Genomic DNA, 14,693 nt, shown 5'->3' with positions numbered 1-14,693 from the left:
TTTGGGAGGATTTTTATATTTATGATCATGATGAATATTTCTCCATATTTTTCTTTTCTTAGGATATTTTTTTTTTCTGGCTTTGATATTGGGGTATTTCTGGTCTCATACAATAAACTAAAAAGTGTTCTCCCTTTCAGTTTTTGGAAGAGTTTGAGAAGGATTGTTTTAATTCTTTAAATGCTTAGTAGATTTGACCTGGGGAAACAATCTGGTCATGAACATTTTTGTGAGAAGCTTTTTTTTAAAATTTAAGATGTTATATTTTATTTTACTGTAAACAAATAGTTGATTTAAGAAAATGTAAAAGCAGTCAAGAACAGTGCTGGATTTTTGTGAGGCTACTTGACCACCTGAAGGCTCTTTGTTGAACCCTAAGGGCATCACTGGCTGTCCTGACCCAGGGCACAGTAGGTGACTCTCGATGAATCCCTGGGACTTGATGGGCAGGTATCCTGATGATTCTGCGCCAGGAATATGTGCTCATCATTGTGTCTTTCAAGCGGCTCTGGCTTCTGTGGGGAGACCAGCAGGCAACCTGCTCCAGGTGCTGTCGTTTAGAGCCTTGTCTGACTTGCAAGTTCAGTCAGGTGGAGGGGTGGAACAGGAGTGCTCAGTGGCATCCCACAGGGATCTAGACCTGGTGCAGGCCATTAGAGTGAGGGTTGAGCCTCTAGTCCCCAGAAGGTCTGAAATGTGACCTTTTCTTGATCGTCCACCATTCTCAGTGCAAGATGACCAGGCCGAACCCTGGGTTTTTCTCCAGGTGCCCTGCTGGAGGCTGAACCACAGACTTGGGACCAGCACCGCTAAAAGGCCCCCACCCCAACTACCCACTTCCTCCCCACAGGTGGGAGTGGAAGACACACCTGCAGGGGAGGCTGGGTCCCCAGAGAAGTTTTTGATTACTGTTTCCATCTCTTTCTTTGTTTTAGATCTATTAAAGTTTTACTTTTTATGAACCAGTTTGAGTGATTTGTTAATTTCATTTTTTTTTCCATTTCCTCTAGCTTATTTAACCTAGTCATCTCTTATAATGTTTGCTATTAGGATCAGTAGTAATGCCCCACTTTCATTTTTTAATTATTTGGATCATCTCTTTTTTTCCTTCATTAGTCTGAAGTTTGTAATTTCTATTGATCTTTTCAAAGAACTGACTTTTGGGTTCTTTGTCTCTGTTGATTTTCTCTTCTCTATTTTGTGAATCTCTCCTATAATCTTTATTATTTCCTTTCTTTAGTTGACTTTGGGTTTAGTTTGCTCTCCTCTTCCTCCTCCCCTACCTCTTTCTCCTGTTCTTCCTCCTCCTCTTTCTTCTTCACTTTCTTCTTCTTCTTCTCCTCTTTCTCCTTTCTCTTAAGGTACAAGGTTGGGATTTTTATTTAAAATATTTCTTATTTTTCAATGTATGCATTTAATGGTTTTGTGTGTGTGTGTGAATGGAATTTTATTTGTTCTTTTTAGTTATACATGACAGTAGAATCCATTAATTTGACACAATTGCACATGCATGGAATATATTTTATTCTAATTTGAAAACTCCATTATTATGGATGTAAATGTTAGTCTGAGCACTGATTCTTACAAGTTTTGGTATAGATGATATTTCTATAGCATGATCATATCTCTAATATATATATATATGTATGTATGTATGTGTGTGTGTGTATATATATATATATATTACCATTAAACAATATATATATTTTGTTTTATTGTAAACAAATACATTACCGCAAGAAACACTCTTCACTGGTAAAGATATACACATTCTTAAAATGAAAGAAATTATACAAACACACATGGATTTTTGAACAAAAATACACTTTAGAATAATCAGTAATTCATTGGAGAAATTGGGGGAAAGTGTTAGAAGACCCTAGAATTAAATGAAAATGGAAGCTCAACATACCAGAATCTAAGAGATAAATTAAATTCAGTTCTAAGGGGGAAGTTTATAGCTATAAATGCCTATATTTTAAGAGAGAGAGAGAGAGAGAGAGAGAGAGAGAAGTGTCAAATACATGACCTAATAATGCATCTCAAAGTCTTAGTAAAACAAGAACAAACCAAACTCATAATTGGTAGTGAAAAGAAATAATAAAGATCAGATTTGAAATAAATAGAGACTAAAAGAACAATGCAAGGAGTCAATGAAATAAAATTAGTTCTTTGAGATGATTAAACCCTTATTCACACTAGCCAAAAGACCCACATCAATAGAATCAAAGATGAAAAGGAGGAAATTAGAACAAATACCAGTGAAACCCAGAGAATCATTAGAGATTATTTTGAAAATATTCTAATAAATTGAAAAATCTAGAAGAAATGGATAGAGTTCTAGACATATATGACCTACCAAAATTGAATCAAGAAAATATAATAAAACCTAAAGTAATAATAAGAAATGAGATTGAACAAGTAATAAAAAGCTTTCCAACAAGGAAAGCCCCAGGACTGCACAGATTCATGGCTGAGTGTTCTCAGACTTTTAAATAAGAAATAGTATCATTGTTCCTCAAAATATTCCATAAAACAGAAAGGGAAGGAACTGTTCTAAGCTCGTTCTACAAAGTCAATACCATTGTGATACCAAAACCAAATAAAGACACAGTAAAGAAAACAACAGACTGTCATCCCTGATAAACAGATTTAAAAATCCTCAATAAAACACCTGAAGACCAAATTAATCAACCCTTTAGTTTCACTTAGTTGCACTAAGCAGCTCAGTGAGATCTTGTCTCTAAATAAAATTACAAAATAAGGGCTAGGACTAAGGCTCAGTTGTCAAGTGTCTCTGAGTTCAATTCCTGATATAAAAAAAAGAATACAAATAACTTTAATGCTAGTGAGAATTTAAGGAAAAGGGAACCTCTATATACTGTTGTTGGGAATGTGAATTAGTGCAACCATTATGGAACTCAGTAAGTAGGTAGCATAAAAAACTAAAAATATTATTGCCTTCTTCTTTGTATATATCTTCTTTTGGTTAATTTCTTCTTTGTATTATATCTGAAGAAATTACAGACAGCACACTACAGAGATACCTGCAGTAAAATTCACAATTGTCAAGTTATGGAATCAGCCTAGGTACCCATTGACAGATAATAATTTAATTTATAACATACTCTTTGCCTCTTTTAAGCTTTTAAGTCTATTTTATATGATATTATTATTTTAAGTCTATTTTATATGATATTATTATTTTAAGTCTATTTTATATGGTATTATTATTATGCCATAATTTTTTTTGCCTTATTTTGGAAGGTTTTTCTCTCTACAAGTAGAATTCTAGATTAGAAATTTTTATTTCCATGACTTCAAATGTGTCATTCAATTATTTTCTGACTTCCATTTTTTTAAACAGGAAGAAAATCATTAATTCTTATTCCCATAAGTTTAATTTTATTTTTCCTTTGGTTTCTTTTAAGACCTTTTTCATTATTTATGCTTTTCAAACAATTTAAAAATATTCTTAGGGGCTCTGTTGTTGTTGCTGTTGCTTCTGCTGCTATTTGTTTTGTTTCCTATATGTCCAGTTAGAATTAGATAAACTTCTTGGCTCTGTGGGTATAACAACCTAGGTCCCATCTCTTTATAAAAATTACACCATAGGTTCAACAGGGAATGTTTAATATAAGAAAATATTATCTATGATAAAGAGTATAAATAAAGAAACTCAAATGACAGCTTTTAGAATTTATCAGCCAAGGCAATCCTAATGAGTTCAGGGGAGTGGTGTTTTCAATTGCTGGAGTGAATTTGTAGCAAGAGTCTTGGTGGCAGATATGTTAAGAGTTTTTTAGAACCTAGGGCTTAAAAAATGAACAGCATGTTTGTATATGCTCTACTTTCCCTAGGCAACAAGCAGATATGCACAGGACATTAGGAAATGTCCAGAGAAAAGTTGGGCTCTGGCATGGGCAGTGGGCCCTTTGAGGGTATGCAGAGACTCTGGCTTCTCTGTAGACAAGGCTGTAAAAGTGTTGTTTCCAGAGGCTGCAGTCACAGAAGGACCATATTCTTGGCCTTCAGTTGGGGAAGTACTCTACCCAGTAGCCTCACCCACATTGCCAAATTTTAGCCCATTTCAGACATGATAGAAGAGATTCTTCCTCCTGCAATTCCTCTCCAGTGTCTCTAAAAGAAAGCTTCACATTGTGCTTGCATTAAGTAAACATGCTTAAAGGAATTTTATTGTTTATCATGAAGCATATATTACAAGGTGCAGAATGGTGAGGCAATGTATTGATAACTAACACAGTGGGCTAATGACTCAGTTGAATTTTGGAAAATTCCATGTGATGCTTTTCTTGAAGAAACTTTAACATTCATATTTCTACCAGTAGTGTATTTATTATCATTTAAATATTTTCTAAGATGGAATGCTTTTGTTACCATTCTCCTCAACAAAAGAATCAGGAACACCCACATCTATATTATGAGTGTAGTAGTCTAGGTCCAAAAGGGAGATTTAAATTACACAGTAAAACAGGAAAAATGTAATATAAATAATCTTTAACAACAATAAAGTGTAAGATCTACTATTTCATATACACTTTTTTAAAGATAGATAGAAGGAAATTCAATATGGTACCCCTTGGGCTGAGTAGCAGTATACATAAAAGGAAAAAGTTGAAATATGTTCAGACCTCTTTGGAGAAGATATGGTTCAGCCCACTAGATAGAGATGTTTGATTGTTTAAAAATAAAATCTTTTTAAGCCAGTCCCCCAAACATTCAAAATTTGAATGTTACCTCTGATGCACAATGGGGGGCGGGGATAGAAGTTTGTTGGATTAGACAAAGGGAAACGAAGGGAAGAAAGGGGGTGGGAATCATAAAGACAGTAGAATGAATCAGGCATAACTTTCCTGTGTTAATATATGAATACATGGTCAGGGAAACTCCACATCATGCACAATTGCAAGAATGGGATCCTAATTAGAATAAGTTATACTCCATGTAAATATAATATGCCAAAATAAACTCTATTCTTATGTATATCTAAAAAGAAAACATAAATTTTTAAAAATCTATTTAAGCAGTAAAATTTAATATAGGCATTTAGAGGAAGACTACATTCCTAGTTGCTCCATGGCTCAGGATTCAAGCAGTGGGAATACTGCTTCTAAGTGAGATAAGTGAAAGAGGGATTTTACTACAATTCAATATTGAAAAGTTGGAGTGTCTTAGAGACTCAGAAATTCTGGTATATTAAGCAAAGTAAAATGAATACATTGGAGCCAAGCTGGTTGAAGCAGTGGCAATAATACCAGTCTAGAAGATCAGGAATGGGCTCTTGTTGAAGATTAAACACCTGAGAAATGCTGAGGCAAGCATTTATTTAAGAAAGTGATAGCAATAGACTTCTCAAAAGAGAAGGGACCCCAAAGCTGGGTTTCCATAGGAGGGGGTGTGTCTTGCTCTTTCATAGACCCCAGAACTCCTCTTTTAATTATTGTCTTCTCTTTCATTTCTATGCCCAAGAGTAAGGACAAGGAGGTTCATTGTTAGTAACCTAGAGTGCCCAGGAGCACAATTGCAGAGGTTAACAACCCACTGTCCTCTCTGTTTGATAACCTGTGATAACCAGTCATGGTTCTCTCTTGACACGACCCCCCAACATTACCTACACTAACTACCTGAACTTTGTCTTTGCCTAAGCCAGGAAGGGCTGCAGGCAGATTGCTTTTTTGGCAAAGAAAGCTTATAGGGGGTCAGCACAGCAGGCTTATTGTGTGTAGAATTATTCTCTTAACCTTGTGTTCCCACCATTCTCATTTATCTGTCCCCTTATAGCAGCACTGGTTCAACATAGAGGAGGGAAAGCACAGAGAGAAATACAGATTTGGTATAAAAACACCTGGGATCAGAAGAGCAGCCTGAATTTAGCTGATCTAAAAGATGCACTGTTCATTGGTGATTGAGAAGTGCTCTGTTTTTCAACTGACTGCAGAGAGCTGAGGTGGTAGCCATCTTGAGGTGGCTATGCTGCAGCTGCTGCTGCAGGAGCCAAGAGATCACAGCAAACATTGCCACAACTGTTCTAGCAATCACCTACCATATGACCTAAGGTATACCTAGTGGAACATGAGTGAAACAGGCACAGAGAAGATATTCCCAGAGGGATTTAAGTCAGAAAAGCAAGGCTAATGTTAGCTCAGCTTGCTTCTTCTTTGAGTCTGGCAGATTACATGGCCAGCTGAAGAAGGTTGGTAATATGAACAGGCAGGTAAGAATACACTCAGGGACTGAGCCTGGGAAGGCTGTATTCAAGAACAGCACAGTGTGTGAAGGATTGGCTGCCCTGCCCCCAAGTAAAAATATTTGGAAGCTCCTGAGATCCAGATTCCAAACAGAGATCAGCAACTGCCAGGCCCTTGGGGTGTGTTGATCTAATCTCTCCAGAGCAGATAAGACCCAATAAAGTCACTGAGACCTGATATAAGCTAAGCCCCACCCACCAGACCTTCCCTCATAGAACTCTGTTGTAGCTGCACACTGAAATTGTACCAATCTGGTCTGTGTGGACAAAACTCAAGCTGAGATACTTCCCACTGCATCCTACTTTATACTGGTGTGAAAGAAAGCTGAGACTTATTTCAACCAGCTTCAGTCTTAGGCCACTCCTACTGGTTGCTCAGAGAGCAAAAGAAAACAGCATCAGCAGTGGAGTGCTCCCTCCCTCTCCCCCCCACCAACCCTCCTTCCTCATAGCTCAAGAAGAAACAGAAAGACAGCTGGGCATAGACAGCAACCATCCTTTCTTGTGGCCTATTTTAACCACCTCAATGGAGACAATTCCTTCATTTTTCATTAAGATGTTCTCTCTCTCTCTCTCTCTCTCTCTCTCTCTCTCTCTGTGTGTGTGTGTGTGTGTGTGTGTGTGTGTGAGAGAGAGAGAGAGAGAGAGAGAGAGAGAGAGAGAGAGAGAAATTTTGCTGTGCTTGCTGGGTCAGGAACATATATATACTATATATACTTGTTCCTTGTTTTTTCCCCCTCACTTTTTTTTTTTTTTTTTTTTTTTAGAGAGAGAGAGAGATAATTTTTTAATATTTATTTTTTAGTTTTCGGCGGACACAACATCTTTTGTTTGTATGTGGTGCTGAGGATCAAACCAGGACGCATGCATGCCAGGCGAGCGTGCTACCGCTTGAGCCACATCCCCAGCCCCCCCCCTCATTTTTAGCATTTAAAAAATGTAGTTTATTTTTCCTTGCTTTGATTTTTGAGGGTTAGGGTTTTTTGGTTTGTACACTTTGGTTTTGTTTTGATTTGTTTCTTTCCCTTATTTCTCTTTCTTTTCCTCTCCTGCTAACAGCCAAATTCTAATGTTCTTTCTTCCTCTAAACCTTTACATTATTTTTCCTATTTTATCTCTTTCCTTATAACAATATTGTACTATATTTGTACCTAGGGTAATGATGTCCATCTCATTTTATCATATTTCCTGCCCCCTCTACCCTCCCTACCCCTTCCTCTCCTTTGCCCACTCTGTCCATTTTTGTTAATTGTAAACTGTTTACTAGCTTCCTAGCACATTTTCTTTTATCTCTCTCTGATAAACTCGGATTGAACCCAAAGACTCGGAACCACCAAGTGAAATCACCAGCCCTTTTTATTTTTTATTTTGAGATAGGGTCTCACTAAGTTGCTTAGGGCCTCACTAAATTGTTGACTCTGGCTTTGAATTTGTGATCCTCCTGTCTCAGCTTCCTAATTAACTATAGTTTTACCATCTTTTAGAACTAATTGGTTTATATAACTCCTGCCCCCACCATTAATTATGATGTAATTATTACTGCTCTGGATGACATATTTGACACCCCCTATTTTCCTAAAAGCCAGATCTAGTTCATAGTTATTGTTTTTTTCTGCTCACAATTGCTGACCCCCACCATTCCTGTTTTGTTTTGTTTTGTTTTTGTAATTACTATTGTACATGTCAAGTAGCAAACAGGTATTTACTTTACTACTGTATATTGTTCGCATTGGATTTTGCTCTTGTTTATTTTGCCCTATTGTGTGAGGTGCTTGGAACCTCCAGGGACACTACAAGTTCACAGGATAAAGACTCTGCTTCTGAACTAAATTCAACAAAAAGACAACACACCCTGCTCCAAATACAAATTAATGACACTCAATCTTCAGCTATACAAAGAATAGAAGAGACAAAAATCTAAGCTAATGTCCAGGTCCCAAGTAGAAACAGGGGTGGGCACCCAGTTCCCAACTATGGACAATCACTGCTATGGCAAAAACGAAGTTAATACAAAGACTATGGACCCACACATATAAGATGATTCAATCTAGAGCACTCTAGGACACTTTGGCAAGTAAAAAATTGTGCCCTAAAAAGACCCACTCAAAGAGAAAAAGATAAATCCCTCTAAACCCAATACAGGGATACAGAGCTTATATGAAAAATTAAGGTAACATGACACCTCGTTAAGTTCGTAATTCACTAGCAACTGACTCCAATGACATTGAAGTGGATGAAATATCAGAAAAGAAATCAAAATACAATTATAAAAAATATCAATGATTTTTGAGAGAAAACAGAAAAATAACTGAATGAATAAAGAGTCAGCACATATATGGAGTATAACTAATTGCTATCATGTATCTCTAAAAAGAAAAAATAAAAATTCAGTAAGGATGCAAATGAGAAATTCAATAAGGAGATAAAATATTGAAAAAGAATCAAAAGAAATCTTAGAAATGAAAGATAATAAATCAAACAAAATTTTTCATTGTAAGTGTCTCTAATAGATTAAACCTTGATGAAGACAGAATCTCAGAGCTGGAAGGCAAAGTGGCCAGCCTCAGAACCATTTTGTCATTTTTATTGCTTTCTGGCTCTTTTGTAGAATGCCTTTTTCTCCTCTCTGTCTTCCTTTGTAATGTCATTGTTTTGTATAGTGGTATGCATGAATTTCTTTCTTGTTGCCAGCCATCCATGGGCTGCATGTGGGCCACTGTGTATCAAGCCTAGTGGATAGGAATGTCTGATGTCTGGGAATAACCAGTGGACATTTTCTCTGGTTAACTGCTCTGACATATTGTGAATTTCTATCCTACTCTACCATGTTCCGTCAGCACCTGAGATGGGTGTAACCTGCCAAGATGCCAATCAACCTGTGATTGCAAGACACCCTGAAGCAAGACTCTGCCCTTGAAACCTTGTCCCTGCCTTGGATGTACCCCCTTAAATAAACCACTGGAGCCATCTTTCCTTTCTCTAGTTCAAGGCCTTTTTTGGACTGGATCCGTCAGGAACTCTGCTTTTGTAAATACATTTCTGACTCTTTGTCTTTTGTTCTTCACAAATTATTTTAGACTTTAAGTTCTCAGGTGGTTTACACCCTCCTTAGCAAAAAAGAAGAACCCCTCAATAATATGCTGGGTCACTCCATATATTTTCTCTTTACTTTTTGTGAATGTTTTTAATCATAAAAGAATGTTGAACTTTTCACATGCTTTTAAGAAATCTTTTGAGTCAATCATGTATTTTGGGGGGCTTAATCTGTTAATCTGGTATATCATGTTCATTGATTTAATCATCCTTGCATGCTAGGGATAAATTCCACTTGATCATGATCAATGATCTTTTAAATGTGCTGTTAAATTAAAATTGCTTTTCTTTTAGTTACTTTTGTTTTGTTTTGCAGTACTGGGGATTGAACAAGTAGTGCCCTATCACTAGATCATACCTCCAGCCCCTTTATTTTTATTTTGAGGTAGAGTCTTTCTAAGTTGTACAGTCTGGCCTCAAACTTGCTATCCCTCTGCCTTGGCCTCCCAGGTAGCTGGGATTATACGGATGAACCCCCATACTTAGCAATTTGTTAGTATGCTGTTGAAATTTCTATATCTATATTCATTGAAAATATTGACCTATACCTTTCTTTTCTTTGGTGTCTTTATCTAGCTTTGGTGCCAGGATAATGCTTGCCTTGTTCAATGAATTTGGAAGTATTCCCTCCTCTTCAAATTTTTAGAAGAGTTTGAGAAGCATTAATATGAATTCTTCTTTAATGTTTGGTAGATTTTAACAGTAAAGTTATTGGGTCATGGGTTATTCTTAGATGAGAGACTTTTTCTTACTTATTATTGATTTATTTAGATTTTCTTTTTCTTCCTCATTCAGTCTTGGTGGAATGTATAAATCTAGAAATGTATTTATTTTTCCAAATTATACAATCTGTAGCATATAGTTGTTTATAGTAATCTCTTATTTTCCTTTCTATTTCTGTGCTAATAGCCATAATGTGTTTTATTTCAGTACTTTTTAATAATTATTTTGTTGAAAAAATGTTAATTATACATATGAGGTTCAACACATGAACATAATGTGCGCTGATAAAATTCAACTTCCCTTAATGCATCCTCCTACTTCCACAAACAACTTTTCCAAACTTTATCACTATTCTATATCCAGGTTGACTTTTTTTAAGTTTCCAAATATGATAGAGAATATGTATTACTTACCTTTGTTTGTCTGTCTTATTTCAAAAATAAATTATTTCATCCATTTCCATACATTTTGCTGAGAAGGTCAGGCGTTTGTTCTATAGTTGAATAATATTTTATTTTCTTTATATACTATATTTTATTTATCCATTCACTTTTTTATGATCAACAAGTTCCTAGGTACCTTCCAAATATTGCCTATTTTGTAATAGTCCCACAATAAATTTGGACATACAGATATTTCTTGTATGCTGAGATAGCTAGATTACATGGTATTTTTCTTTTTAGTTTTTTGAGGAAATGCCATATTGTTTTCCAAAGTGGCTGTACTAATTTACAATATCAACAGTGTATATAATTATTTTCTCCCCATCCTTGCTAGCATGTGTTATTTCTTTTTTAAAAAAAAAAAATAATAGCCATTCTAACTGTATAGAGTGGTATCACATTGCAGTTTTGATTTGCATTTCCTTGATGACTAATGATAAGGAGCATTTTTCATTTATTTATTGGCCATATGTATATTTTCCTTTGGGAAGTGTTTATTCAAATTATTTGCCCATTTTTTAAAAAAATGGAATACTTGGTATTTTGGTTGTAGTTTTGTACTTTGTTCTATTAATTGTTTTGAGGTCCTTATGTATTCTGGGTATTAATTCTTTGTCAGATAAAGAATTGCCAATTATTGTCTCTCATTCTGTAGGTTTCCTCTTCATTCTTTTGTGTCTTTGCTGCGAAAACTTTTTAGTTTGATAGAATTCTGCTTTTCTAGTTTTGCTTTTGTTTCCTGTATTTTGTAATCATATCCAAAAAAGTGTCTATATTAATGTCTTGAAATGTTTCATCTGTGTTTTCTCCTTTTTATGATTTCCAGACTCATATTTATATTGTTCAACCATTTTGAGTCAATTTTTGTACAGAGTGAGAGGTAGGGGTCTTACATGTGTTTTCCCAGCACCATTTATTAAAGAGGTTGCCCTTTCTCCAATGTATAGTTTTAGAATCTCTGTCAAGAATAAGTTGATTATAGATGAATGGATCAATTTCTTGATTCTCTATTCTGTCTATATGTCTATTTTTATGCCAATACCATGCTGGGTTTTTTTTTACTATAACTTTGTAATATGTCTTGAAATCAAATATTGTGATATCTCTAGATTTGTTCTTTTTGTTCAAAATTCCATTGGCTGTTTGGGGTCTTTCATGCTTCCATGTGAATTTTAGAATTATTTTTTCAAGTTCTGTGGAGAAGATTACTGGTATTTAAATAAGGATTGCATTGACTCTGCAAATCACTTTGGGTAAAATGGCCATCTTAAGAGTATTTATTTATCTAGTCTATATAGGACTAGATAAATATAGGACTTTCTGGTGTTTTGTATCTTCATTAATTTATTTAATCTGTTCTGTAATTTTCACTGTGTAGATCTTCTACTTCCTTGATAAAGTTTATTCTTAGGTATTTTATTTTTGTAGCTATTGTGAATGAGATTGTTTTTATGATTTCTTTCTCAATAAATTCACTATTGACATATGAAAATGTCAGAAGCATCTTATGTTGATTTTGTAATCCTGTAACTTTGTTTATTGTAATGGTCTTTGGGGAAAATCTTTAGATTTTTCTAGGTAAAGAATAATACCATCTGTTAACATGATAATTTGGCATCCTTTCTTTCTCTTTATATGACTTTTATTTATTCCTTGCCTATTTGCTCTTGCCTAATTGCTCTACTATTTGATTAAATAAGAGTGAACATTCATCTTTGTTCATGTTAGACAACATGCTTTCAGTTCTTCTCAGCAAAGAAAATACTCAAGATCATGAAGAGAGAGCCCTACAGAATGAGAGGAAATCTTTGCCACCTGCTCATCAGACAGGTTGTTAATTTCCAGGATATACAAGGAACCCAAAAAACTTACCACCAAACCCACAAATAACCCAATAAATAAATGGGCAAAAGAACTAAACAGACACTTCTCAAAAGAAGAAATATAAAAGGTCAACAAATATATGAAAAAAATGGTCAACATCCCTACTAATTAAAGAAATGCACATTAAAACTACACTGAGATTCCATCTCACACCAGTCAGAATTGAAATTATTAAGAATACAATAACAATAAATGTTGGTGAGGATGTGGGGAAGGGGTATGCTCAAATATTGTTGGTGGAAAGGCAAACTGGCGCAACACCCTGGAAAGCTGTATGGAGATTCCTCCAAAAAAATGAGAAATGGAACCACCATTTGACCTAGTTGTCTTACTCCTCAGTATACATCCAAAGGATTTAAAATCAGCATACTACAGCGACACAGCCACATCAATATTTGCAGGACAATTCATAATATCTATGGAGCCAGTCTAGGGTACCCTTCAACAGATGAATATATAAAGAAAATGTGGTATATATGCACAATGGAGTATTACTCAGCCATTAAGAAGAATGACTCTATGACATTTGCTGTCAACTGGTTGGATCTGGAGACCATCCTGCTAAGTTCAATAAGCCAATCCCCAAAAAACAAAGGTTGGATTTTTCTCTGACATGTGGAAGTTAACTCACAATAATGGGGTGGGAGAATAGAAGTTTAGTGGATTAGACAAAAGAGAATTAAAAAAAGGGAGAAGGGATAGAAAAAGAAAAGACAGTGGAATGAATCCAACACAACTTTCCTATGTACATATATGCATACACCACAGTGTACATCCAAAAGAAATTAATTTAAAAAATTAACTAAGGGTAAAAGGAAGAAAGATCAATAGAGGGAAGGGACCAGGGGAAAGAGAAGCAGAAGGAGGGGTACTGGGGTCTGAATTAGAATAATGTATATTCCATGCATGCATAATAATATCAAAATGGATTCTAATGTCATGTATAACTAAAAACAACCAATAACATTTTTAATAATGTCTTTGGGTTTTTCCCCATTCAGTATATTGTTGACTATGGGTTTTCATATATATCTTTTATTATATTGAGGTATAATCCTAATTCCTTTAGGGTTTTTATCATGAAGTGAAACTCAATTTTATCAAAGACATTTTCTGCATCTATTGGCATGATTGTCTGATTCCTTCCCACCAAGGGTTTATTAATTTTTAATTAAAAATTTATTCACAAATGGAGCACAACTTTTCATTTTTCTGGTCATGCATGATGTAGAGTCACACCATTTGGAAATCATACTTGTACATAGGGTAAGAATTTCCATTTCATTCCACCATCTTATCCCCCACACCCCTCTCCTCCCCCTTCTCCCCTCTGATTAATCCAGAGTTTCTCCCTTCTTTCTTTGCTCCCACCACACACATTATGGATCAGCATCCACTTATCAGACAAAACATTTGGCCTCTGGTTTGGGGGCATTGGCTTACTTTGCTTAGCATGATATTCTCCAACTCTATCCATTTACCTGTAAATGCCATAATTTCATTCTTTTTTAAGGCTGAGTGATATTTCACTGTGTATACATGTCACCGTTTCTTTATCCATTCATCTATTGAAGGGCATCTAGGTTGTTTCCACAGTATAGGTATTGTGAATTGAGGTGCTATAAACATTTATGTGGCTGCATCACTGCAGTATGCTAATTTTAAGTCCTTTGGGTATACATCCAGGAATGGGATAGCAGGTTCAAAGGGTGGTTCCATTCCAAATTTTCTAAGGAAACTCCATACTGCTTGCACCATTTTACAATCCCACCACCAATGAATCAGTGTACCTTTTGCCCCACACCCTCACTAGCACTTATTGTGGCTTAAATTCTTGATGATTGCCATTCTAACTGGAGTGAGATGAAATCTTAGAGTAGCTTTAGTTGCTTTTATTGCTTTAGTTTCTTTTGTCTGACTAATTGCTCTGGATAGAGTTTCAAGGACTATGTTGAACAGAAATGGTGAAAGAGGGTATCCTGTCTTGTTCCAGTTTTTAGGGGGAATGCTTTCAATTTTTCTCCATTTAGAATGATGTTGACCTTGGCTTATCATAGATACTTTTACAAGGTTGAGATATGTTCCTACTATATATAGTTCTTTATATATAAAACTACCATATAGTTATTTTTTCACATCCTGGAGATTAGTGCTGTATCTGATGTAGAGGTGGTAAATATTTTCTCACATTCTGTTGGCTCTCTCTTCACTTTATTGATTGTTTCCTTTGTTGAGAAGAATTTTTTTAGTTTGAATTCATCTCATTTATTGATTATTGATTT

The 14,693-nt window shown here is 35.3% G+C and overlaps 1 pseudogene; it reads left to right on the top strand.

The window, feature by feature from the left end:
* Positions 1 to 424: 424 nt before the first annotated feature.
* LOC143404136 (actin-related protein 2/3 complex subunit 1A pseudogene) overlaps positions 425 to 14,693 on the top strand; it is a 38,122-nt pseudogene continuing 23,853 nt past the window's right edge.

The sequence above is a fragment of the Callospermophilus lateralis genome, chromosome 7 (genome assembly GCF_048772815.1).
Source record: "Callospermophilus lateralis isolate mCalLat2 chromosome 7, mCalLat2.hap1, whole genome shotgun sequence".
NCBI classification, from domain to species: domain Eukaryota; kingdom Metazoa; phylum Chordata; class Mammalia; order Rodentia; family Sciuridae; genus Callospermophilus; species Callospermophilus lateralis.
The sequence above is the reverse complement of the archived record's forward strand: the minus strand, read 5'-3'. Positions and strand labels throughout refer to the sequence as shown.